The sequence below is a fragment of the Carcharodon carcharias genome, chromosome 9 (genome assembly GCF_017639515.1).
Source record: "Carcharodon carcharias isolate sCarCar2 chromosome 9, sCarCar2.pri, whole genome shotgun sequence".
Lineage (NCBI taxonomy): Eukaryota > Metazoa > Chordata > Chondrichthyes > Lamniformes > Lamnidae > Carcharodon > Carcharodon carcharias.
In genome coordinates this window covers 145,342,550-145,366,662 of record NC_054475.1, presented here as the reverse complement: position 1 = coordinate 145,366,662, position 24,113 = coordinate 145,342,550, and the positions used below count along the sequence as shown (strand labels likewise).

The following is a 24,113-nucleotide window of genomic DNA, read 5'->3' as shown; positions in this document are numbered from 1 at the left end:
GAGCAAAACTGACAATTTCTATGCGAAGTAGCAATGATGCAGTCAGATCTGATCTGCCATTTCTAACACATTGTTAATGCTAGGACAACCCAGCGCAACCCTTATCAGTGAACCAAATTACAACCAAGTCCCCCACCTCCTCTCTTGCTTCCCTCTCCACGCGATCCCCATCCCACCCACCCTGCCTCTGTCATGCCGCTCTCCGGCAGGATTTCCGATCCTGGAACCCTAAGACCTGGGGAATGCCCGACACTGGCCAGTTAAGTGCCTGATAAACACCTTATTCTGTCAGGCCTCCTCTTCAGGAGTGAAGAGAATGCCCACCCTTTTTCTTTAAGGGGACAATTAATATAAGAACTGAATCATGCAATGATATTTCAACAAAAGAGGAAAGAACTTATAAAATTAAATTAGAATAAAAACAAAAAAACTGCGGATGCTGGAAATCCAAAACAAAAACAGAATTACCTGGAAAAACTCAGCAGGTCTGGCAGCATCGGCGGAGAAGAAAAGAGTTGACGTTTCGAGTCCTCATGACCCTTCGACAGAACTTGAGTTCGAGTCCAAGAAAGAGTTGAAATATAAGCTGGTTTAAGGTGTGTGTGTGGGGGGCGGAGAGAGAGAGAGAGAAGTGGAGGGGGGGTGTGGTTGTAGGGACAAACAAGCAGTGATAGAAGCAGATCATCAAAAGATGTCAACAACAATAGAACAAAAGAACACATTGGTGTTAAAGTTGGTGATATTATCTAAACGAATGTGCTAATTAAGAATGGATGGTAGGGCACTCAAGGTATAGCTCTAGTGGGGGTGGGGAGAGCATAAAAGATTTTAAAATATTTAAAAATAATGGAAATAGGTGGGAAAAGAAAAATCTATATAATTTATTGGAAAAAAAAGGAAGGGGGAAACAGAAAGGGGGTGGAGATGGGGGAGGGAGCTCACGACCTAAAGTTGTTGAATTCAATATTCAGTCCGGAAGGCTGTAAAGTGCCTAGTCGGAAGATGAGGTGTTGTTCCTCCAGTTTGCGTTGGGCTTCACTGGAACAATGCAGCAAGCCAAGGACAGACATGTGGGCAAGAGAGCAGGGTGGAGTGTTAAAATGGCAAGCGACAGGGAGGTTTGGGTCATTCTTGCGGACAGACCGCAGGTGTTCTGCAAAGCGGTCGTCCAGTTTACGTTTGGTCTCTCCAATGTAGAGGAGACCACATTGGGAGCAACGAATGCAGTAGACTAAGTTGGGGGAAATGCAAGTGAAATGCTGCTTCACTTGAAAGGAGTGTTTGGGCCCTTGGACGGTGAGGAGAGAGGAAGTGAAGGGGCAGGTGTTGCATCTTTTGCGTGGGCATGGGGTGGTGCCATAGGAGGGGGTTGAGGAGTAGGAGGTGATGGAGGAGTGGACCAGGGTGTCCTGGAGGGAGCGATCCCTACGGAATACCGATAGGGGGGGTGAAGGGAAGATGTGTTTGGTGGTGGCATCATGCTGGAGTTGGCGGAAATGGCGGAGGATGATCCTTTGAATGCGGAGGCTGGTGGGGTGATAAGTGAGGACAAGGGGGACCCTATCATGTTTCTGGGAGGGAGGAGAAGGCGTGAGGGCGGATGCGTGGGAGATGGGCCGGACACGGTTGAGGGCCCTGTCAACGACCGTGGGTGGAAAACCTCGGTTAAGGAAGAAGGAGGACATGTCAGAGGAACTGTTTTTGAAGGCAGCATCATCGGAACAGATGCGACGGAGGCGAAGGAACTGAGAGAATGGGATGGAGTCCTTACAGGAAGCGGGGTGTGAGGAGCTGTAGTCGAGGTAGCTGTGGGAGTCGGTGGGTTTGTAATGGATATTGGTGGACAGTCTATCACCAGAGATTGAGACAGCGAGGTCAAGGAAGGGAAGGGAAGTGTCAGAGATGGACCACGTGAAAATGATGGAGGGGTGGAGATTGGAAGCAAAATTAATAACTTTTTCCAAGTCCCGACGAGAGCATGAAGCGGCACCGAAGTAATCATCGATGTACCGGAGAAAGAGTTGTGGAAGGGGGCCGGAGTAGGACTGGAACAAGGAATGTTCCACATACCCCATAAAGAGACAGGCATAGCTGGGGCCCATGCGCGTACCCATAGCCACACCTTTTATTTGGAGGAAGTGAGGGGAGTTGAAGGAGAAATTGTTCAGTGTGACAACAAGTTCAGCCAGACGGAGAGTAGTGGTGGATGGGGATTGTTCGGGCCTCTGTTCGAGGAAGAAGCTAAGGGCCCTCAGACCATCCTGGTGGGGGATGGAGGTGTAGAGGGATTGGACGTCCATGGTGAAGAGGAAGCGGTTGGGGCCAGGGAACTGGAAATTGTTGATGTGACGTAAGGTGTCAGAGGAATCACGGATGTAGGTGGGAAGGGACTGGACAAGGGGAGAGAGAAGGGAGTCAAGAAAACGAGAAATGAGTTCTGTGGGGCAGGAGCAAGCTGAGACGATCGGTCTACCGGGGCAGTTCTGTTTGTGGATTTTGGGTAGGAGATAGAAGCGGGCCGTCCGAGGTTGGAAGCTGTGGGAGGGAGATCCCCAGAGGAGATGAGATCAGTGACAGTCCTGGAAACAATGGCTTGATGTTCAGTGGTGGGGTCATTGGTCCAGGGAGAGGTAGGAGGAAGTGTCTGCGAGTTGTCGCTCAGCCTCCGCGAGGTAGAGGTCAGTGCGCCAGACAACAACAGCACCACCCTTGTCAGCGGGTTTGATGACAATGTCAGGGTTGGACCTGAGAGAATGGAGTGCAGTAAGTTCAGAGAGAGGCAGGTTAGATTGGGTGAGAGGAGCAGAGAAATTGAGACGACTAATGTCGCGCCGACAGTTCTCAATGAAAAGATCAAGAGAAGGTAAGAATCCAGAGGGAGGGGTCCAGGTGGAGGGAGAATATTGGAGATGGGTAAAAGGATCCGTTGAACTGGGAGAGGACTCCTGCCCAAAGAAGTGAGCCCGGAGACGAAGACGGTGGAAGAAGAGTTCAGCATCATGCCGAGCCCGAAATTCATTGAGGTGAGGGCGTAAGGGTGTGAAACTAAGTCCTTTGCTGAGCACTGAACGTTCAGCATCGGAGAGGGGAAGGTCAGGGGGTATAGTGAATACACGGCTGGGGTTGGGATTGGAAGATGGGGTGGGGATGGAGGGACGGGCAGGGGTTTAGGGTCCTAGATGGGTGTTGGTGTCGATGAGTTGTTGGAGCTTGCGTTCCTTAGCACTTGAGAGAAAGAGAAAAAGTTTCTTGTTGAGGCGTCGGATGAGCCGAAGAATAAAATGAAACTGGGGGCACGTGCAGCTTTGAAAAAGGGTACGGCGGTGCTGCTGGAGGGAGAGGTCGAGTGTGTTCATATGGCGGCGCATGGCACTGAGTGTGGATTTCAGAATGTGACGGGAACAGCAGTCCGAGAAACGTCTTATGTCCTGGAGATACCTGTAATCCTGGGTAGGTTCGAAACATGAGGGGTGGAATTTCAGTTGAAATCCACGTGGGGTAAGTCGGAGATGGAGACAGTCACTGAGAAAGGAGATATGGCTGTGAAAGCGGGTTTTAGTAAATACCTTGTCAAACACCAGGAGGGAAATGGAAAGCAATGAAGGTGATTAAATTAGAATGTTATTATAGGCATCTATAAGACACTGCAGTCCTAGTGGTGATCATTGGTCCTGAAGGCCCCAAGCCTACCTTCAGATACTGTGTGCTGCCTCTCCAGGGCCACCTGGACAAAGCCATGGAAGAGAGGCAGCCAGTATGACGTTCCAGCTTTAAGTAACTCATCTTGAATCCTGTTATTAATATAAGTCTGGATTTTAATTTGAAATGAGTTTGGAACATTCTAAATTTAGTTTCTCGTGGTACAAGTTCACCTCGTAAACTTCCCTAAAGTTGACAGGAACAAAGACGACTGGTGTGGGGAAATGGAACCAACACGTCACTGCACGTTGGGGGGTTATTTTGAGATCCCAATAATGAGACAGCAAAGTAAAATGCCTTAACTTTATATCAGAAACCCCAGAGAAACAGTGTAAGCAGCCATTTCATGTCATTTCTACCAAAGTTACACAGGGATCGGGAGATCTCCTGTAGAAATATCAGCTCCATTGTTAGTAGAGAAATGGAACAGTTTTCCACCAGTTTAGTGTAGGGATGCTTGATGTTCATACTGCATGATTAGTATACAAGAAAATGGTAGTACTTTGATATTCCTTAACTTGTGTACAAAAAAACAACCCTTCCATCATCACCTGACTGCCCCCCCTCCAAGTTTGCTATCAGGGCCTGATGATGCCATTGGACCCTGATGAGCCTATGTGATTTAGAACATCGCTGGCTTTGGGAGCTGGCTTAGCTGCCTGTCCAACATTATCTGTTGGAAACTGAAGTACCTGGGTAGCTTCCCACAAGAATTTTAACTGCGCACCTTGGTTTCTGCTGGGTGAGTAAAGTTAAGTCCTCCCATAGTATTGAGCTTGCCATTTCCTGAAGTTAGTTGTTTCACGGACTGAAGAGAGACAATGCAAATGGCACTATTTCCTCTTCCCACCTGTCTGAAACCAGAAGCTGTTTTGAATCTGTTTCTAAGGGAATAGGCAATGGCGTGTGTTCCCAATTCCTCGTTCTTTGTGATCCAGTTGCACCAACAATCCACAGCAAACTCGAGTTAGGATTAACTCAGAAGGTTAGTTTATTTTACACCATTAAAAATGAGAAAAAGATTCTTCGCCACTTCCCACTCCGCACATTCATAGGGTAAAAGGGGGTTAGAGGAAAGGATTCTTTTGGTATAAAGACCACAGAAAAATGAATATTTGTTCACATGAGTCCAAAGTCAGAGACTGGAGGGTGTTCCCTTTGTGTGGGGGTTCCATTCCATTCAAAAGGGATGTTTATCTAGAGTCTGGAATTGGCTTTGGTTTCAGAACTGATAATGTCTCAGTCGTTAGTTGTCAAGAGGGGTGCCAACTGTGTTGAGGGTCTGGCGGTTCGGGAAGCCATTGTCTCAGCAGACCCATTGACTTCGATAGCAAGGTTGGCTTATCAAATGCAAATGACGTCCCTGTATTTTTCTTTGAAATTGGTCTGAATGGTCCCAGGTGAATTATGAGTCTGTTAGTAGCTGTCTCGGCATAATGAGGTGGGAGGTTCCAGAAACTGAGAAAATAATTCTTTTGTCCTTGAAACTCCTGGAGAAAGCTCCCAGACAGAAGGTCAACCCTGTGATCAGGTGACTTGTAGCAGCCATCTTAATTTTCTTTGTTCAGCAGAAAAAGTCCAGTTTAAAATAAAAATGAAGTTTTTAAATATACAGTGTTGGGTTTCCTTTCCGTGTTGTAGGAACCCAACAACTGCAATATGCAGTTTAGTGCAAACTGGACTTGTGGGTTTTGAGTTTAGAAGGCAAACTGTACCTGTGCCAACTGGACTTGGTTAAGGTAATTCAATTTTATATATAATGTATATTCTTTACAGCATTGCTATTGAACTTCATAAAGGCATGCCTTTCTTTTAAATAAAAACAAAAATGACAATTAGTGGACGAATGTAACACTCAGACACTGACATACACAAATTGAGATGGTGCGTTTCGTTTCGTCCAGGTATGGTGAGCTCTGCAGAGATTTTGGTGGAGTGGGAGTGGGGGAAGGGGTGGGGTGGTGGTTGCTTCAGGCATGCAGCAAATTGGCCTCAGGCTCTCTTTATAATAAAAAAGGAGGGAGAAAAATCAGTTTTCCTTGCCAGCAAGTGCATCAGGTGTATGGACATTGTGTGAAAACCTGGTCATTGAGGGCATCCACGCTAAATGCTGTGAGGAAATCTAAACCACAGGGTGATGAATGGGAACCTGGGCGAAGAGCCAGAGAATGACCAGACTCTGTGGAGTCATACACTTATTGAGCTCTAACTCCTGTGTGGATGTAGCATCAACAACAATCATTTATCTAGCAAGTTTGAAGTAGAAAAATGTCTCAAAGCATTTCACTGAGGTGTAATCAAAAGAAGTCCTTTTTTAAAAAAATTACTGACTGCTTCAGCCCGCTTAATCCGACACGTTGTCTTGTGGCACAGTTTAACTCAGATTGGCAGATCTCCCTTCATCCAGCAGCGCTCTTTTCAAGTAGCTGTGCCATGACATAACCACCACTTTCTTAGGGGAACTAGGGATGAGCAATAAATGCCAGTCTTGCCAGCAATGCCCACATTTGAGCAAAAAAAAAATCTGTCTGCAAACACTAATTGTCCCTTGAGATAATGTCCCTTGAGACACAGGGCTGGACTTTCCACTGGGCTTTGGGACCCTGATGTGAGGATCAAATCGAAATCCTGAGCCCATGCTTGCCAGAAGCCAGACTTGGGGGAGCTATTTTCCTGGAGACACTGTAATGTTCAATGATTCATTTGTTCTGTTTGATTATGTAAGTCTGTTTACCATCACTGTCACTATGCTTGATCAGTTAAGACTGGTGTGGTGACTCAGAAGTAAACTGACAGCACAGAAGCTGCTAGAAGCTAGAGCTGAAGCATGGTGTAGACATTTTAAAGCATTGCATAAAAGCTCTGTAAACCAATTTCCTGTACACTTTGAAACTAGTGTTATCTCTGCATAGAAATATAAAATGTACAAAATATACCCCGTGACCTCCTATTAAGAACAGTGGGGAGGCTCCCGATGTTGCCAGTCCTGTCACAGGGTTGGCAGGTCTCGAGCGTCGGCAGTCTCACCATGAGAGAGAGGTGCTGCTGAGGCAGGTCAGAACCGCGAGGGCACCTCAACATGGAGATGTCCTCAAAGGCATAAATTTTAAGTTATAAATTCAGAGTGGCCATGCGTGCAGACTTGTTAATGTTAGTGAGATCAGTTGTGACCATGGTGCCACAGACTATTGAACTGTCTGGCAGTCATTGTGTAAGTATAGTGGAGCAGTACTACAGTGAGTCAGAAGGTTCAAGGTCAGGAGAGGGGGAAAAAAATTTTTGGTTAAAAATACAGGGATCCGATTTGATAACCTATGATGTGTTCAGTTATTGAGGAGATATTAAAAGGTCACAGATGGTAGGTCATAAATAGTTCCACCTTTTGTCAGCTCTATTCTGGAATGCCTTTTGGTGTGTTTAAGCTGCAGGTGCAGCCTTTGATGGTGGCTCCCTCTTTGGGGCATGGAACCTCCAGCTCTGCTTGCACCAACACCCCCCCACCCCCCCATGCCTGCCACAGGGAGGCCACTTCCATGGATCTTGCAGCCTCGCCACCCAACAAGGGGCTTCACCGCCACCGGCAAAACGTCAGTGAGGTGGAAATTTTACCTTTAAGTGGAGTCTTAATTGTTTAAATTTGACTACCTGCCTCCAGTGGGCAGTTAATAGGTATCCTGGCCCACCTCTTGATGAAACTTGCTGGGTGGTAACAGTGTGTCAGGGGGCCTTAATGAAGCAGCTCTCCACTATGTTCCTGTCTGCCCACCCCATACCCCCAAGCTAACCTCCATGGGGCTGGGAAAATTTAGCCCAAAGTGTCGAATGTTTTGTGCATTAAACCTCTAATTCCAAGAGGGTACTTAAATTATTTATTGGAAGTGGCTATAAAGTTGCTCTGTGTATTCCTGAAAGGAGGGGTAGAACCAACTGTGATCTTTTAATGTCTCCTTAAAATCCTATGGATGTGTTAAGTTTTTACTGAAACTCTTGTTTTTTCCCTATCTTGAACATTCTGATTCACTGTAGTACTGCTCCAATATACTTGGACAATAATGTGCCAGATATCAGACAGTTCAATAATCTGTGGCATCGTGGCCATACCTGATCTCACTAAAGTTAATGTGTGTGTTTTTGAGGAGGAGCCACTGACTAGCAGAAAGAAATGGGAATTCTGAATGATTCCTCTGCTTCTTGCCATCTGAGGCGGGTGTCACAGCACGACTGTCCACTTCAACTAAGATTCAGCTAAGTAGTTCCATGTCATTTATTTCTTGTTTTACTATTTTTAGCTGCCAGCTTATAGTATTGTTTTGTTATTGATGCAGCTTGCTGTAGTAGTGTTGAAAGCAGCAGCCATTGTTTTTTCCATAACAGCAGCAATCGGTCAGTGAATCCATGCACAATTGCATCCCTGCACCAGTGAGGTCATAAGGTGGATACACCAGTTTCAAAGTTGTTTGCACACTGTGAATTTAGAGAATTGAAGACTTGAGTGTTCCTGAGAGCTGCAGATTAAGCAAAGACAGGAGTGACGCTTCAAGGTGGAGTATAAAGAACAGGATTAGTAGCAATTGAGCTGGCTGTGGACTGACTGGTTTTAATCCTAGTGGTTTAATGGCTGTAGTTCATTTGTTTGTCATACTGATTATCGGTGAAGTATTTTATTGCCTTGTGTGCCAGCTTCAGATGCTTCCCCTTGGCCAGGTGGACAAGCAGATGGTGCTCTCTGTCAGCTGAGCAGACGCTAGGATAATTTTTCTCTTTTGCTGCTCCACTCCTGAAGGCACTAACTTTCAGTGGGTACAGTTGCAGAGTCATCATCTACCACTCTCTGGCATTACTTGGTTATTCTTCACAGATATGAGCCCAGACTCTGTGGTCCTCTGTTTAACCCTGAGAGTTGTGATAGCTAAGCACAAGACACACTTTCCCACCACAGTCATTGGATTGCAATCATTAGTTTATTGTTAATATTTATTGCACTCCTCCCTAGCCCAGTGCATTGAAGGTTCTTTCTTCTGTCCTGGTTAGAGATCAGCCTTGTCAACTGCAATGCATTTTGCACATTTTCCTGCAGCTTGATTTGGCCCACACTCTTTTCTGTATTTCCCCAAGGCACTAATGTTAAGACTGGTGACTCATTTGATGAAGAATCATGGATACAGATCTGTGTCGTTTACCTCCTGGAATTTTTGTTTAATATCTTGGCAGTGTTTGAGCATTGGAAAATTATATGCACCACTGTCAGCGATGACAAGCAATCTAAATCCCAGAACCAATAGCTGTCACTCAAATTTGCAAAGCAGTTCAGGGCAAGACTTGGCTTCAGTGTTCACCAGAGCTACTTGACCGCACAGTGACCCAGAGGTTCCCGTGCAGGTTGAGCACAAGTCGGCCCCTTTAAGTTACCATGTGTATGGCCACATACACAAATTTAAAGGGCCTGTGCACTTGTACGAATAGGTTACAGACAACAACAAAAAATACAAACAACGTTGCTTGATTTAGTTTTTTCTGTGGGTGTGCAGGACCACCTTGTTAACTAATGTTATAGACACAGTAATGCAGTTCTTATAATCCACACACTATGAAATCAAATCCCACTATGGTAGCTTGAGAATTTGAATTTGCTTTCCTTTTAAAAGAAAAGATACTGGAAATAAAAAAAAAACCTGGTTCCTGTAAAAGTGATCATGAATCTGTTGGATTATTGTAAAAACCCAACTGGTTCACACCAGGGGACACCCTCCGTCTGCCTAGTGGCAGTACTGACATGTGAAGTGAGAGGGATTAAGAATAGATCTAGTGGCCCTTTAGGAATTCTATAGGCCATCATTAGTTGAATTATATATGTATATTTTTAATTCGTTCTTAGGATGTGAGCATTGCTGGCAAGGTTATTGCCCATCCCTGAGAGCCCTTGAGAATGCTGTGGTCAACTTCTTGAACCGCTGCAATTCATATGGTGTAAGTACACCTGCGCTGCTTCCATAGTAGTGGTTTAGTTTGGTGACTTGCTAAATCATTTCAGAGAGCAGTTAAGTGTCGACCACATTGCTGTGGATCTTCACCTAGGTTAGACCAGGTGAGGATGGCAGATTTCCTTCTCCGCTGTACGTTACGTACCCCCACATATCCCTCACTCCTCCAATCCTGGTTTAGAGGAGTGTTGAAGTGCAAGTTAATTGTAGCACCAAGTAGATTGAAGATAAGATTGTAATATGGTGCAGCTACTTCACAGAACTGCATACACGTGAAATGGCAAAAGCAGCATGCTATTAACCGAGTTAAATGATCCAATGGGCCAGATCAAAGATCTGCAGTCAATGCCAGCATGCAGCAAGATATTGACAAAATTAGGTTAGGACTAATAAATGGTTACGTAAAGTGCCACAGAAGTGCCAGGCAATGCAGCAGCAGCAACCACATTCCTTGGCTTTCAATGGCATTACCATTGCTGAGTACCCCATCATCACTGAATTTTCCATTCAGCGTGTGGGCGTGCGCCCGATGCCGGAATGTAAAATGATGCTCAATGACCTCAGGCGTGCAGTCTCAATGTCATCGCGCTGTCTCGCGATATTGCGTTCAGCGGGCATGTGCCGGAGTCAGCTGGGCACCCGCCGATAATCGAAAGGCCAAATAAGGCCTTTAACGAACTAATTAATTTCAAATTTTCGTTGCCCGTCCAACCTAACGGTTGGCAGGCAGGTGATAAGGCCCAAGCGGCCTTTACGTTTTTTAGGAAACCTCACCCACGAGTGGGATGAAGTTTCCTAAAGCTATTACAAATTAAATGAAAACTCGCCTTGAAAAATAAAAACATGTCCCATCTCATGTGACATTAAATTTTTAATGTATTTTTTTTTTAACAATTGCTTCAGTCTCCCTGATGCAACTCTGTGCCTCAGGAAGATTGAAGCACTATTTCGTGTGCATGCGCGAAAGAGCGCTGGGCCCAACTCTCTCTCTCCTTCTTCCCGCCCCTCCCCCCCACCTGCACAGGTAGCGCTACCGCTCGTGATACACGCTGGGCGGGCCTGTCAAGCCTGCCTGACAAATGGAAACTTCTGCCCATGGATACGCACTTAAAATGCCGTAAGCTACAGACCAAGAGCTGGAAAGTGGGATTAGGTTGGATGACTCTTGGTCAGCTAGGCAGGATCCTGTCAGCTCCATAGGAGACACTTAATGGTATTGAATGCTGTTCAGGTACTTAAGTGGCCACCGTTGGGCCTTCCCTGGATTCAGGACCTGGTGGCAGAAGTCCCACCTGCCAAGAGCTGCTGGCCAGCAGAGGCTGGCAGCTCCGTGTTACTGTCAGTGCCAGCGGGAGTGGTGGTAACTGCCAATAATGTACCCACCAAAGGCCCAGTTTATTGGGGGACTGCAGGTCAGGTGTGAGTGAGAGCAGGATGAGGATTGCAGGGTGTCAGGCAAGTGTGGAGATGGGGTGGGTTTGGAGGCAAGGGCAGGGGTGGCTTTCAGCACCACCCTGCCATACCCTGGGGGCTGGGGGAGTAGGCCCGCCATGGGTCCCTTGATCAGGCACAAATAACCTGTTAATGAAGGACTCTTCTTATTTTTTCCCTTGTCCTATCCCTCCACCTCTACCTACACCACCGAAAGGCTACTGGCTTCCCGGTGATGTGGGAAAACCACGCAACTCCATTTAATTCCTGAGCTACTATTGAATAGTGGTGCACTCTGGGATAATTGGTGTCAGTTGGCTCATTAATGAGCCCATTTGACATCCGGTGGCCAGGAGCCCTGTTTAGCCCCTTCCACCCTCTGACTTAATCGGGGAAGTTTTGCCGTTGCCTGGAGACAGTCGTGATTAAGTGGCTTGGCAGCCATGGCTCCTGCCACAACAGGCTATATTAAATTCTGCCCGCAGGGTAAAGTGTCCTCCCTCCTTCCCTGTTCATTTGTATCTCAGCGTCAACAGTGACTGAAAGCACAACTGGATCAGCTATAAACTTCTATGTTTACAAGAGCAGGTCAGCGGCTGGCATTCTGTGGTTCATCTTCTGACTCTCCAAAGCTTCTCCACCACCTACAAGACACAAGTCAGATAAGTGCAGCTTGTGGACAGCCTTCCTGCCCCATGACCAACCGAGGTCCTTAAGTGTGCAATTAATGCCCACCATAAGCCATCAGCCCATCTCCTCTGGTATTTAACCAGCGCGGGCGGGGCAGTTACTATGTGGGGAGTCTGAAAAGTTATTACCCTGTTGGGTCTGCTTGAGGGAGCTGCGGGGTGGTGGGTCCCTCATTTTCAGGCACACACTACCTGATGGAGGGACCCACATTGGGAAGGGGTTGGGTGTCCTTTGAGAGCCATCCTCTGCCTTTACTTCTGGCCATCACTAGCCAGCGATCGCACCCACCCATCCTCCCCCAACCCCCCAAACTCTCTGCTACCCCCATCCTGCCCTCCCTCACTGATGCTGGGCCTCTGGAGGGTGCATTCCCAGCAGCTACCACTGATGGCAATGAGGAGCTGCTGGCTTCTGGCAGGCAGCTACTGGGGGGATTTACATCCCCAGGGTCCTGCTCATTGATACTGGAGAAGACCTGTCTCTGGCTACTTAAGGCACTTAATACGGTGAGTCGCCCCCGAGGGATGTGACACACGACTCTCACTGGCTCTCCAGGCAGCGGCGTGAGACCCCTGCTCCCTGGATTAACATCCACCCAGAGAATGTTTCCACTAGTGGTGAAGCGCAGAACTGTAGGACGTCAGGATAAGATAGTCACCAGATATCAAATAGGGAATTCAAAAGAAACTTCTTTATCCAGGGGGTACTGAGAATATGGAACTTGCTACCACAGAGTGAATAGATTGGATGGTTTAAGGTGAGGATAGATAAGTATACATGGGATTAAGTGTTGTGCTGTTGGAGAGACGTGGATGAGAAAGGATGGGAGGAGGCTGAATGCAACATACACGCCAGCATGGACTTGTTGAGCTGAATAACTTGTTTCTGATCTATGCGTTCTATGCAATGGTGATCCCAGTATTGATGTTCAGTTAGATATTTTCCAACAGCACAGCTCCAAAACTTATAGTCCATTATTGCAATATCTTTTAAAAATGCAGCAGCCTTTACTTTTTAAAAACACTGCAGCCTTAAGCTGTTAAGTTTCATTGTAGCTGCTTTGCCAAAATATTCATTCTGCTTTTGAAATTGGAGAAATAATTATACGTACATAATTTAGCATTCAGTTAAACGGTGTGCTGGGAAATATATAATTTGGTTTCCCATTTTGTAACCAGAGGTGCTTTTATGTAATTATTTGGCTTTCCGTTTAGTACAATGGTCTGCATTACAATTTGAATTTCTACATGTCAGCTTTGATCCACATGAGGAAGGCAATGAGAAACCACCTCATGTGTTCCGTTTTTAGTCATATTGTTCCTTGAAATTAAAAATGGGAGGCAACTGGAGAGAGTAAGCAACACTGTGAGGCGTCGAGAAATGGGCACAGCTTCTGCCCTTGGGCACTACTACAGCTTTTAGCATCATAACATGTCCCTAAGCACTTCAGAAACTAGGACAAATAGCTGAGCCTTGTTGGGAGAGTTAGAAGTGACAAAATGTGTTTTGAGAGAACTTTTTTTTTAAAAGCGGTGAGGGGGAAATGAAGCAGAGGGATTTAGGGAGGGATTTGCAAAGAATAGGGCCAAGGTGGCTGAAGCTTTTGGTGTCAAAAGGGTGAAAGGAGAGTTTGGAAGGAAGCATTAGACTTGAGGAGACTGGAGGATGCAGGAAGAAATTCAACACTGAAGAAAGCTGTAGAGCAAAGCCATTATGGAAATTGTGGATGGGTATGAGAATCTTAAATTCATCTACTCGGGGATACAAAGCGAAGGCAGATTAGTGAATATGGGGTTGATCTGGCTTACTGTGGGATAGAATAAAAATGGTGGAGTGTTGCATAACATGGATTCTGTGGTGGATGGAGGTTGAAAAGGATGTCGAGATCGAGTCTAGAGGTGGCAGGAGTATGCAAGTGTATGTGAACAGTGTTGCAGTGTTGGAAGTAAGCAGTCTCAGTTCATGATAGGATAAGGGGGGGTAGAAGCTCACCTTGGGTTGAATAGTCGCAGACTATTCACTCTGAACAAGCTGTCAGAGGTGGAAGGGGATAAAATTGATGGCAGGGATCCAGAGGTTTTGGCAAGGACTGAAAACATTAGATTTGACCCTACTGAGGAACTTCTGACTTATCCACAACTTAATGCCAGTCTGGCAGTTTGACAGTACTGGAGTAGTCTCAGGACTGGAGAGGTAGTAATGGATAAGCAGAGTTGGATGTTGCTAGCATAAGGAAGCAAGGTCATTATGGAAGAGGAAGGGTCAAGGGTAGATGTTTGAGGTGGGAGCTGAACAAGAAACCGTTGACTATGTTGGAACAGATAGGAAGGGGAGGTGAAGGAGAATGAGGTGATCAACTGTGTTGAATACTGCAGAGAGGCCAAGCTTCACAGTCGCAGCCAAAGAGGACATCTTTGATGTCTTTGATCAAGGTGGCCTCGTGCTGTGGGCGGAGTCTGAAGGGATTTGAACAGGGAGTTGTCAGAAAGATGAGCGTTCATCAGGAGGTGACAGCCTATTCGAGGATTGGTGAGGAGATTAGATAGCTTTTTTTTATATATATTCTTTCATGGGATGTGTGTGTCACTGGCTTGGCCAGCATTTATTGCCCAACCCTAATCATCCTTGAGAAGTTAGTTGTGGTGAGTTGCCTTCATGAATCACCAAACTACATGTGGTGTAGGTACACCACAGTGGGCATTTGGGAAATTTTGAGGAGAGGTTGAGAACAGTTTTGGAAGGATGACAGTGTCTGAACTGAAGGAGCCTTTGATTAGCTCATTAAGCACTGGGGCTGGGAAAAATGGTTGAGGATGAGAAGATGACTGGGGAGGTCATCAAGGGGCAGGGGATGGTCCTCATAGGAAAGATAACTGGGAAAATGGGAGAGAAGTAGCAAAATAACGTGTTAGATTTAGGATAGGTGGGGTGGGGGGAGGGGGTGCGAGCGAGATTATACAAGCATACAACCATGCATTAACCATTTCTACTGTTACTGAAGGACTCCAATTATCTTTACTTAGTGGGGAGGAAGATAAAAGCAGTTAGCTTACCTTGTAGGATTTGCATGTCATCGATCTCAATTTTGCCTTTATATTTAGGTACAACACGGGGGGAAGAAAACTACTTCTGTGTGAAGTAAGGGATACTACAGTATTTTTTTGCAGATGTTCATGCATGTGATTTAATAAAGGTACACCTATTCCTGAAGGGTAAAAACACTGCATCCAGTTCCTTCATCCTTTGGGAAGACCAGGTGATATGCATGTTTATAGGATAATAGGTGCTTCCGAGTATCTTTTATGAAGGGACAGCCTGTTATTTGGGTAATGTTTAAATCAGGCTCAGTTAGTTTGCCTCAGTTGATTCAGCATGTTGTTATCAGTGGGCTATAGGGAAAAAAATGTTCTTAACTTGTGTGAATGACAAGACGAATTGGAACATTTTTGTACTCTGCATGTAAACGCTACAAAGGTTTCTTTAAAGGGTTGATGGATCAGGTAAATGTGCTAGTTTGTGGATTGTCCCTGTGCATTAGCACAAGAATGTAGTATGTCACTGAATGGGAGATCAAGTCTGAACTCTACCTCAACTATGACTCATTGTCGGTGACTCCGCTTCACCCGGTGCCCGACTAGCTGAGGTCCTGATGCTGCTTGGCCAGCAAGAAATGGGAAAATGAGCATGTCTACAGCCCCTGCTTCTACTTTTGTGCCAGCTAGCCTGGGACTCGTAGAAAACTGCAATCTCCCTCTGTTTGTTCAGTTGAAATATGCAGCCTAGGACTAAACACATTGAAGTTAAAGCTTTAAATAAAGAAAAACACAATGGCAGCATTCTCAGCTATTGCTGGGGTGTTTTTTTTATCAACCCTCTCAAAATGGATGCAGTAATGATTAGTTTTGTGAAAGAGAAGATGTCAATAAGATCTTTGGTGCAATGTAATTTGAAAGTTTCCCATTATCTGACACATCTGACATGAAACTGCTGAGCACAAGGGCATTAAATATTCAAAAGCGAGCATACCACTGGCTGTCAGGAATATTAAATCATAGTTGTTGAGCTAAATAAAAATGTAATATTAATGGGGTGTTTTGTCATTGTATTGTTTATATGGATGACTCCCCTACTGAGTAGGAAGAAAATTGGCTTCTCTGACACACTTATGGCTTCATGTGGACAGGGTTACTTTGCAGATTTTGAAGAATTTGATTACTACAATACATTGAATATGGAAAATGCATCCAATGCAATGGACATTGGGAGCAATCTTTCTTCCCTGGTTGTTTAATCCAATTCCTATTATAAGCAGAATATAGATTAATGTAAAACAGCTTGCAAGTACCAAAAACAAAACTGAACAAAAATAGTCACTACTTCTGCCAGTCTATTTCTTCATATTATATGTTCCAGGTATTTTAAGACTAGTTTCCTGCAGGTAGCTACTTGGAAAGATTTCTGCACTTCACTTTGTGGGCTTGTGTCATTTTGTGTGGAAAACTGTGCAATCACAGATGTTTTCAGTGTACATCTCTTCACTGGGTTCACCATGCCCAAGATGTTGTGGTTGCCATTTTAATTGCTCTAGAAAGACAATTGAATGAATAAATAAATAAATATGCACCTTTTTCATTTTGCTGTGCAAAAAAAAAAATTAATGATTGCAAAAGTTGGCTATGCAGCATCCATGCTTTTGGCGCTATAGATGTTGTTGTCCAAAATACCATCTGTGCCATGCATGTACACTTCTAGTGCAGGCTATGCCAGGCACCATATCTGGGTAGGCTGGTAGAGCTGGACCTAAGATCATCCACCAGGGGTATGCAACTTTTGCAGACAAACCTACAGCTTCCAAGCAGTGGGAGGATAACAATGCCAATGGTCATGAATATAAAAACAAAAAACTGCGGATGCTGGAAATCCAAAACAAAAACAGAATTACCTGGAAAAACTCAGCAGGTCTGGCAGCATCGGCAGAGAAGAAAAGAGTTGACTTTTCGAGTCCTCATGACCCTTCCACAGAACTGAGTGAATATTAGGAGAGGGGTGAAATATAAGCTGGTTTAAGGTGGGAGGGGGACGGGGGTGGGGAGGGAGAAGTGGGGGGCGTGGTGTGGTTGTAGGGACAAGCAAGCAGTGATAGGAGCAGATAATCAAAAGATGTCACAGGCAAAAGAACAAAAGAACACAGAGCTGTTGAAGGTGGTGATATTATCTAAATGAATATGCTAATTAAGAATGGATGGTAGGGCACTCAAGGTATAGCTCTAGTGGGGGTGGGGGAAGCATTAAAGATATAAAAATAATGGAAATAGGTGGGAAAAGAAAAATCTGTATAAATTATTGGAAAAAAAAACAAAAGGAAGGGGGAAGAAACAGAAAAAGGGTGGGGATGGAGGAGGGAGTTCAAGATCTAAAGTTGTTGAATTCAATATTCAGTCCGGAAGGCTGTAAAGTGCCTAGTCGGAAAATGCGGTGCTGTTCCTCCAGTTTGCATTGGGCTTCACTGGAACAATGCAGCAAGCCAAGGACAGACATGTGGGCAAGAGAGCAGGGTGGAGTGTTAAAATGGCAAGCGACAGGGAGGTTTGGGTCATTCTTGCGGACAGACCGCAGGTGTTCTGCAAAGCGGTCGCCCAGTTTACGTTTGGTCTCTTCAATGTAGAGGAAACTGCATTGGGAGCAACGAATGCAGTAGATTAAGTTGGGGGAATGCAAGTGAAATGCTGCTTCACTTGAAAGGAGTGTTTGGGCCCTTGGAAGGTGAAGAGAGAGGAAGTGAAGGGGCAGGTGTTGCATCTTTTGCATGGGCATAGGGAGGTGCCATAGATGGGGGTTGAGGAGTAGGGGCTGATGGAGGAGTGGACCAGGGTGTCCTGGAGGGAATGATCCCTATGGAATGCTGCCGGGGGGGGCGGTGAAGGGAAGGTGTGTTTGGTGGTGGCATCATGCTGGAGTTGGAGGAAATGGCGGAGGATGATCCTTTGAATGCGGAGGCTGGTGGGGTGATAAGGGAGGACAAGAGGGACCCTACCATGTTTCTGGGAGGGAGGAGAAGGCATGAGGGCGAATGCGTGGGAGATGGGCCGGACACGGTTGAGGTGATAGACTGTCCACCAATATCCATTACAAGCCTACTGACTCCCACAGCTACCTTGACTACAGCTCCTCACACCCCGCTTCCTGTAAGGACTCCATCCCATTCTCTCAGTTTCTCCGCCTCCGTCACATCTGTTCTGATGATACTACCTCCAAAAACAGTTCCTCTGACATGTCGTCCTTCTTCCTTAACCGAGGTTTTTCATCCAGGGTCATTGACAGGGCCCTCAACCGTGTCCGGCCCATCTCCTGCGCATCCGCCCTCATACCTTCTCGTCCCTCCCAGAAACATGATAGTGTCTCCCTTGTCCTCAGTTATCACCCCACCAGCCTCCGCATTCAAAAGATCATCCTCCGACATTTCCGCCAACTCCAGCATGATGCCACCACCAAACACATCTTCCCCTTCACCCCCCCAGCGGCATTCCGTTGGGATCATTCCCTCCGGGACACCCTGGTCCACTCCTCCATTGCCCCCTACTCCTGAACCCCCACCTATGGCACCTCCCCATGCCCACGCAAAAGATGCAACACCTGCCCCTTCACTTCCTCTCTCCTCACCTTCCAAGGGCCCAAACACTCCTTTCAAGTGAAGCAGCATTTCACTTGCATTTCCCCCAACTTAGTCTACTGCATTCGTTGCATCCAATGCGGTCCCCTCTACATTGGAGAGACCAAACGTAAACTGGACGACCGCTTTGCAGAACACCTGCGGTCTGTCCGCAAGAATGACCCAAACCTCCCTGTCGCTTGCCATTTTAACACTCCACCCTGCTTTCTTGCCCACATGTCTGTCCTTGGCTTGCTGCATTGTTCCAGTGAAGCCCAACGCAAACTGGAGGAACAGCACCTCATCTTCCGACTAGGCACTTTACAGCCTTTCGGACTGAATATTGAATTCACCAACTTTAGATCTTGAACTCCTTCCTCCATCCCCACCCCCTTTCTGTTTCTTCCCCCTTCCTTTTGCTTTTTCCAATAATTTATATAGATTTTTCTTTTCCCACCTATTTCCATTATTTTTAAATCTTTTATGCCCTGCTAGTCTTTCCACCCCACCCCAACTAGAGCTGAACCTTGAGTGCCCTACCATCTATTCTTAATTAGCACATTCGTTTAGATAATATCACCACTTTCAACACCTCTGTGTTCTTTTGTTCTTTTGTCTGTGTCATCTTTTGATTATCTGCTCCTATCACTGCTTGCTTGTCCCTACCAGCACACCACCGCCCCCCCACCCCCCCACTTCTTCCCCCCCACCCACCTTAAACCAGCTTATATTTCACCCCTCTCCTTATACTCACTCAGTTCTGTGGGAGGGTCATGAGGACTCGAAACGTCAACTCTTTTCTTCTCCGCCGATGCTGCCAGACCTGCTGAGTTTTTCCAGGTAATTCTGTTTTTGTTTCCAGTGGTCATGAAGGTGACTGTGGCGACGAACCTCTTTGCATTGGGCTGCTTCTGGGCTGGAGCATGCAACATCATTTTCATCTTGCAGTTTGCTGTTTGATTTCTGTGTAAGGGCAGTGACTGATGCCCTATGTAAAGGAATGCATTGCCTTCTCTCTTCCCAGAGAGAGGCAGAAGGAGCTTTGCCAGCATACTAGGCCACATAATGGAGTGTGAAATTGACTACACACATGATTCTTTGCCAGTGCTAGACGTAAACTCGGAGATGCACTGCAACCACACAGGGTTCCACTCTGTGTTAGGCAGGTTTGCGACCATGTTTCATGCAAGTCACTGCCTATTACCCAAGCAGCAGTCATAATGTCTTCATTCTGTGGCAGTCCGCTGCCATCGGCATCTGAGCTACCAAGAAAAGTCAGAGGGTGGCTTCTGGTGACCCTATCTGCTAACCACCTGGTTCATGCCTCCACTGTACAATCCATGTGCAGGCAGGCAGCATGCACATAACAAAAGCCATGCTGTAACATGAAACATCATCAAGCAGACCATTGCTTAAGCAATACTTTCACCAGCTAGCTGAGGAGGAAGAGAGGAAGCAACCAACACATGCCTTTTCTGGCCGGGCTCATCTGATCATTGTACTAGTGAATGAAATCCAATTGCCTAACCAGCAACAATTCAACGGATTGCCATCCCTTTGTTATTGACCATTGCAGTGCCCTCTTGGCCACAATGCTGAAATAAAAACCACCACAAGAGAAACATTCCAAAGCAATTTTTTAAATAAACCATCCAATATTTCACTCAATAGTCACTTATAGTACCATATCACAATAATACCTTGTACATTCCCTTAGTGCCCGTTTTCTGTGTCGCTTTGTTTTCAGCCATCAGATGCTGCATCATGGTGGGTCAGGCACTGTGGTAATAGAGTTGGCCACCACATCAGCGCTGGAAAGGATGGACTGCAAGCTTTGCACAAAGCCCTGTCTGGATTCCTCTGTGCTCCTTGACAGTGAGTGCAGGCTGTCAGTCAGGCTTGCCAATGCACTGAGTATTGCTGTGTGCATACCCATCAGCCTTTTGTTGTGGCTACTCATCAAAGTCCTTACCTGTGTCTGCTGTAGCAGAACCTATGTGTTACTTTGTCCTCCAGCAAGCTGACACCTGCTTTACTCTTTTCGTCTGCCCTGGTTGTAGTCACTTGTGCCCGATGCCTCATCACATATGGAACCTATCTCTAAGCTACTGGCTTAATGTATATTAGCTACAATGTGTAATGTCAGCATCCAAAATGGTGGCTGCGAGTGAGAGATCGAAGACAGTGTTTCATCATCTTCAGTCTCTTGTCCATCCTTTTTTTTTGCTTCTGCACCACTCCCTGGCCGGGTTACAATTGTTGGGTATGTGAAAGGGGAAAGTCACAAGGTTCGGGTTGCAGAGAGGTGAGTGGGGGGAAACAAGAGGTGAATATTTACATCACCTGCAGCTTGTAAATCAGAAGAGATCGAGATGAGGGAGACGTGTGATGTGAGAAGGAAGATTTTGTAGGAGTATATTACCATCTTTGGTCCCCGCAACTCTGCTGCTGGCTGTAGCCTCTATCGTGGTCACTAATGGCAAGCTCTGTCTCCTCCATCAGGGTGAGGACATGCAGTCATACCTGTCCCATGCCAGTTACTTGTTACATTCAGTTGTATGCCACCTTATCGTGCAAGAGAAAGGGAAGTGTGTCAGTCGGCGTGGTGCAATCTGTCTGGGTGATATGACTGTTGTGTTTAATAGCTAGCACTGTGTGCAAGCTGAGATGTGAGCATGAGGCTTGCAGCAGTGGTAAGTGGGTGAGGTGAGGTTATGAATATTAGGTATCAGTCCTGATTGATGGTAGTTATTGGTAGGTGAATGAAGGGGAGGGGGCGTGGTAAGCAATGTGTATGAGGCTGTTGGTGCATTTGGTATAATGCAACATTTGATGGTACATTCACTGACCTTGACTACATGTGTGAGGCCATTGAGCTTCTTTCAGTATTATATCCAGTCCTCAGGATTATACTGCTGGCATTGACTGTGACTGCTATCAGCTCTCTCTGACTTCTCCGTTTCTCTAGGGGGCATCTCTCCTTCCATTGACCTCCTGCACCTAGGTCTCCAGTGCTGTGTTGGAGAAACCTGGTGCCTGCACTGTGCCATACCCTTGTCTGACCCAGCTCAAACTCACTTCTAGAATGACTTCCAACATCAGCTCCAGCTAAAATGCACTTCCCCTTTAAGAGGTGCAGACAGCAGGTCAGCTTAAACTCATGGTATTCTCTCACGATTTTGTGCTCCCTGCTCAGATGTGCAGCTACACAACAGTGTGCTCGGCATTGGCTGCATGCTGCAAGTTGCAGCCATGTAAATGAGCAGGCAATGTAAAGTTTGTGTGCTCTCTACATTGGAAGCAAGGAGTGTGGGTTAATCGTGCATCACTATTCTGTTTTTGGGCCTGAACAAATTTTGCTCCCCAGATGCTGAATTACTTGATTTCAGTTAAAGTGATGGTCAATGTATGACAGATGATCTCTGTACCCGAAACTATGGAGGAGAATAATCAGCACTCCCATCCAATGAGCTCTTCCTGGATAACACGAATGAGTAGACAATGGCTCAGAGCAGGTTCAATCTTGACTGTGCTGGCCGCAGATTAGTATTCTGTAAATGTTCACTACCTAGACTCAGATGTGAGTAATTGCCACTTGAGCAAGTTACTGGATTCCCTGCAGCATCCCATCATCTGTCAGTAGCTTCAGGACATATGGACAGACATCTTGGCTAAAATCTAACTGGCATATTAATAAAGTTGGTTGGTTCTAGGGTGGGGGGGATGGGATGTTGGGGGCAATATTCAGTTGTGTACAGCTAGAGTCTGGCGTGAGACCATATCTAACCTTCTGAGGCACGTAATCTCTTTCTATTGTGCTGTCCATGGTGAAGGCATGAGGAAGTCATGCTGTTATTACATATTCTAGGTACTCACTCCCTTTTTGTGTTCTACTATCTTGTTTCCTGGTTATTCATTATACCTTAATCATATTCCATGTTTTAGACCATAGCCTGCTGGAAATCTGGCTGTAAAATGCTTGGGTAACAAGGAAAGCAAGTAGTGAGGTTTCCACAGCAACCAGCAATGATTCAGAACTGCACTGAGAGCTTTATACCTCAGGCAAGCAACTGTCCTTCAGCTTGAAGCAGCTGCTCAGCCGTTTAGCCAATCACAGGTGTGCAGGGAAGAATGACATCATATTGAAATTAACGCCAATGACATTATCTGATTTTGTCTCAGCCAATCATTCAGGATCAATAAATGACGACGTTGCCTGGGGAAGGTCAGGCAGCAGTGGAGGGTTTCTCTTAAGAAGACTGAGGTCAGAAGCTGGTGTGAGAGGAAAATGTAAAGAAAGCAGCTGGGTGAGCTGAGGTCTGTTCTCAGGGAAAAACAAACTTGTTATGCAGTGGAGGTGGAGAAGATTTAAAATGGCAAGAATGGCATGCCCCCCATTTACAGGTAATACTTGCATGTGTGTGGATTCGTGTGACTTTATTTTTATGCCACTTGACATAGATTTTTATGCAAGTGGATATGTAAGAGGCTACTGTTTGCCAGATAGTCTGCCCATCCCCAAGCAGCATTAATAATGAGAGTAATATGTAGAAAAACTAGTTTTTTTTTTTGCAATTTGGCTCTTGGGTGCAGTCAGTTGGGTGTTTTTTTTATTTACTCTCTATCCTCCTCAGTCAAGCCTGTGAACGAGTTAGCTTTCCATTATGACTATAGAAATAAGCTTTTAAAAATTCATGCTGTTGAAATTCTGCACCCTTCAGCCCTCCCACCTCCTGCCACATACACCCTCACACACACCGTGCTTTCTATGTGCCCACCAGGGACATATTGTGTTGGTTATGTGTATAAATGTGTTAGCATTTATGCAATGGTTATCACAGTGTGTTTTCTGACAGTTAATGTAACGACTGAATGGATGACACCATTAACAAATGGTGTAATTAGTCATAGATATTTTTTCTTTTTCCCTTTTCTCCTTCCGATTTAAGCTTTTGTCGTTGCACCATGCTGGGCATTCACCCTCTTTAACTATTTGAATACCTTCTAGTGTGTGTGATTCTTTATTTTTTCTCTCTTCACTGCCCCCCCTCCCCCTCCCATCTTCATCATCTAATTCCTATGTTAATAATCCTGCTGTGCTAGTTATGTGTATAGAAAAAGCAAATAGTCGCTTTTGGCTCACAGAAAATGAATTACTAAATGGTGTGCTAGTTCTTTCTTGCAAGAGCTTGTTGTCTGCAGGGGAACACATGAGCTGGACACCCAGTCGTGAGTCCAGATGGGAGCTGTGCTAAAGTGCAGAGCATTGTAGAATGCTGGTGGGGGATTCTTAAGAGGAATGATATGGGATAAGGAAAATCTCCCTACCCCCATCCTTAAAAAGAAAAACTTTCTGTTGGTACGTTAGAATAAAAACAGGCAGCAGTTAGCAATTGGATAATAAAAGCTGTACCTTGATTTTGCTGTAGTAATCCTAGCAGAAGCATAAATTTGAATTCAGAGGAATGAAACATTGATAACGAAAAACAAGAGGCAGCCATAGAAACTGAAGTGAGTGGGAAGGAGAGAGTTCATCAGGAAACACTCATTTTTAAATAATTTCATATCCCAAGGCAACTTCAGTGAAAGCATGAAAAGCCTGCAAAAGGCACAAAAATTAAGTAAATGTAAATTCCATCTCAGAGAAAGTACAGCAGTAGTTT

The 24,113-nt window shown here is 45.6% G+C and overlaps 1 protein-coding gene across 3 annotated transcripts in view; it reads left to right on the top strand.

Moving 5' to 3' along the window:
* Nucleotides 1-24,113, top strand: part of LOC121281799 (serine/threonine-protein kinase PAK 3) — a 244,693-nt gene that overhangs the window by 80,517 nt on the left and 140,063 nt on the right. For 2 of the 3 annotated variants that reach the window (XM_041194797.1, XM_041194793.1), the window contains exon 2: nt 22,633-22,854. The exons of the other annotated variant lie outside the window; for it this stretch is intronic. The gene's annotated coding sequence lies outside the window, so the exon portion shown is untranslated. The remainder of the gene's footprint in view (nt 1-22,632; nt 22,855-24,113) is intronic. 3 annotated transcript variants of the gene reach the window in all.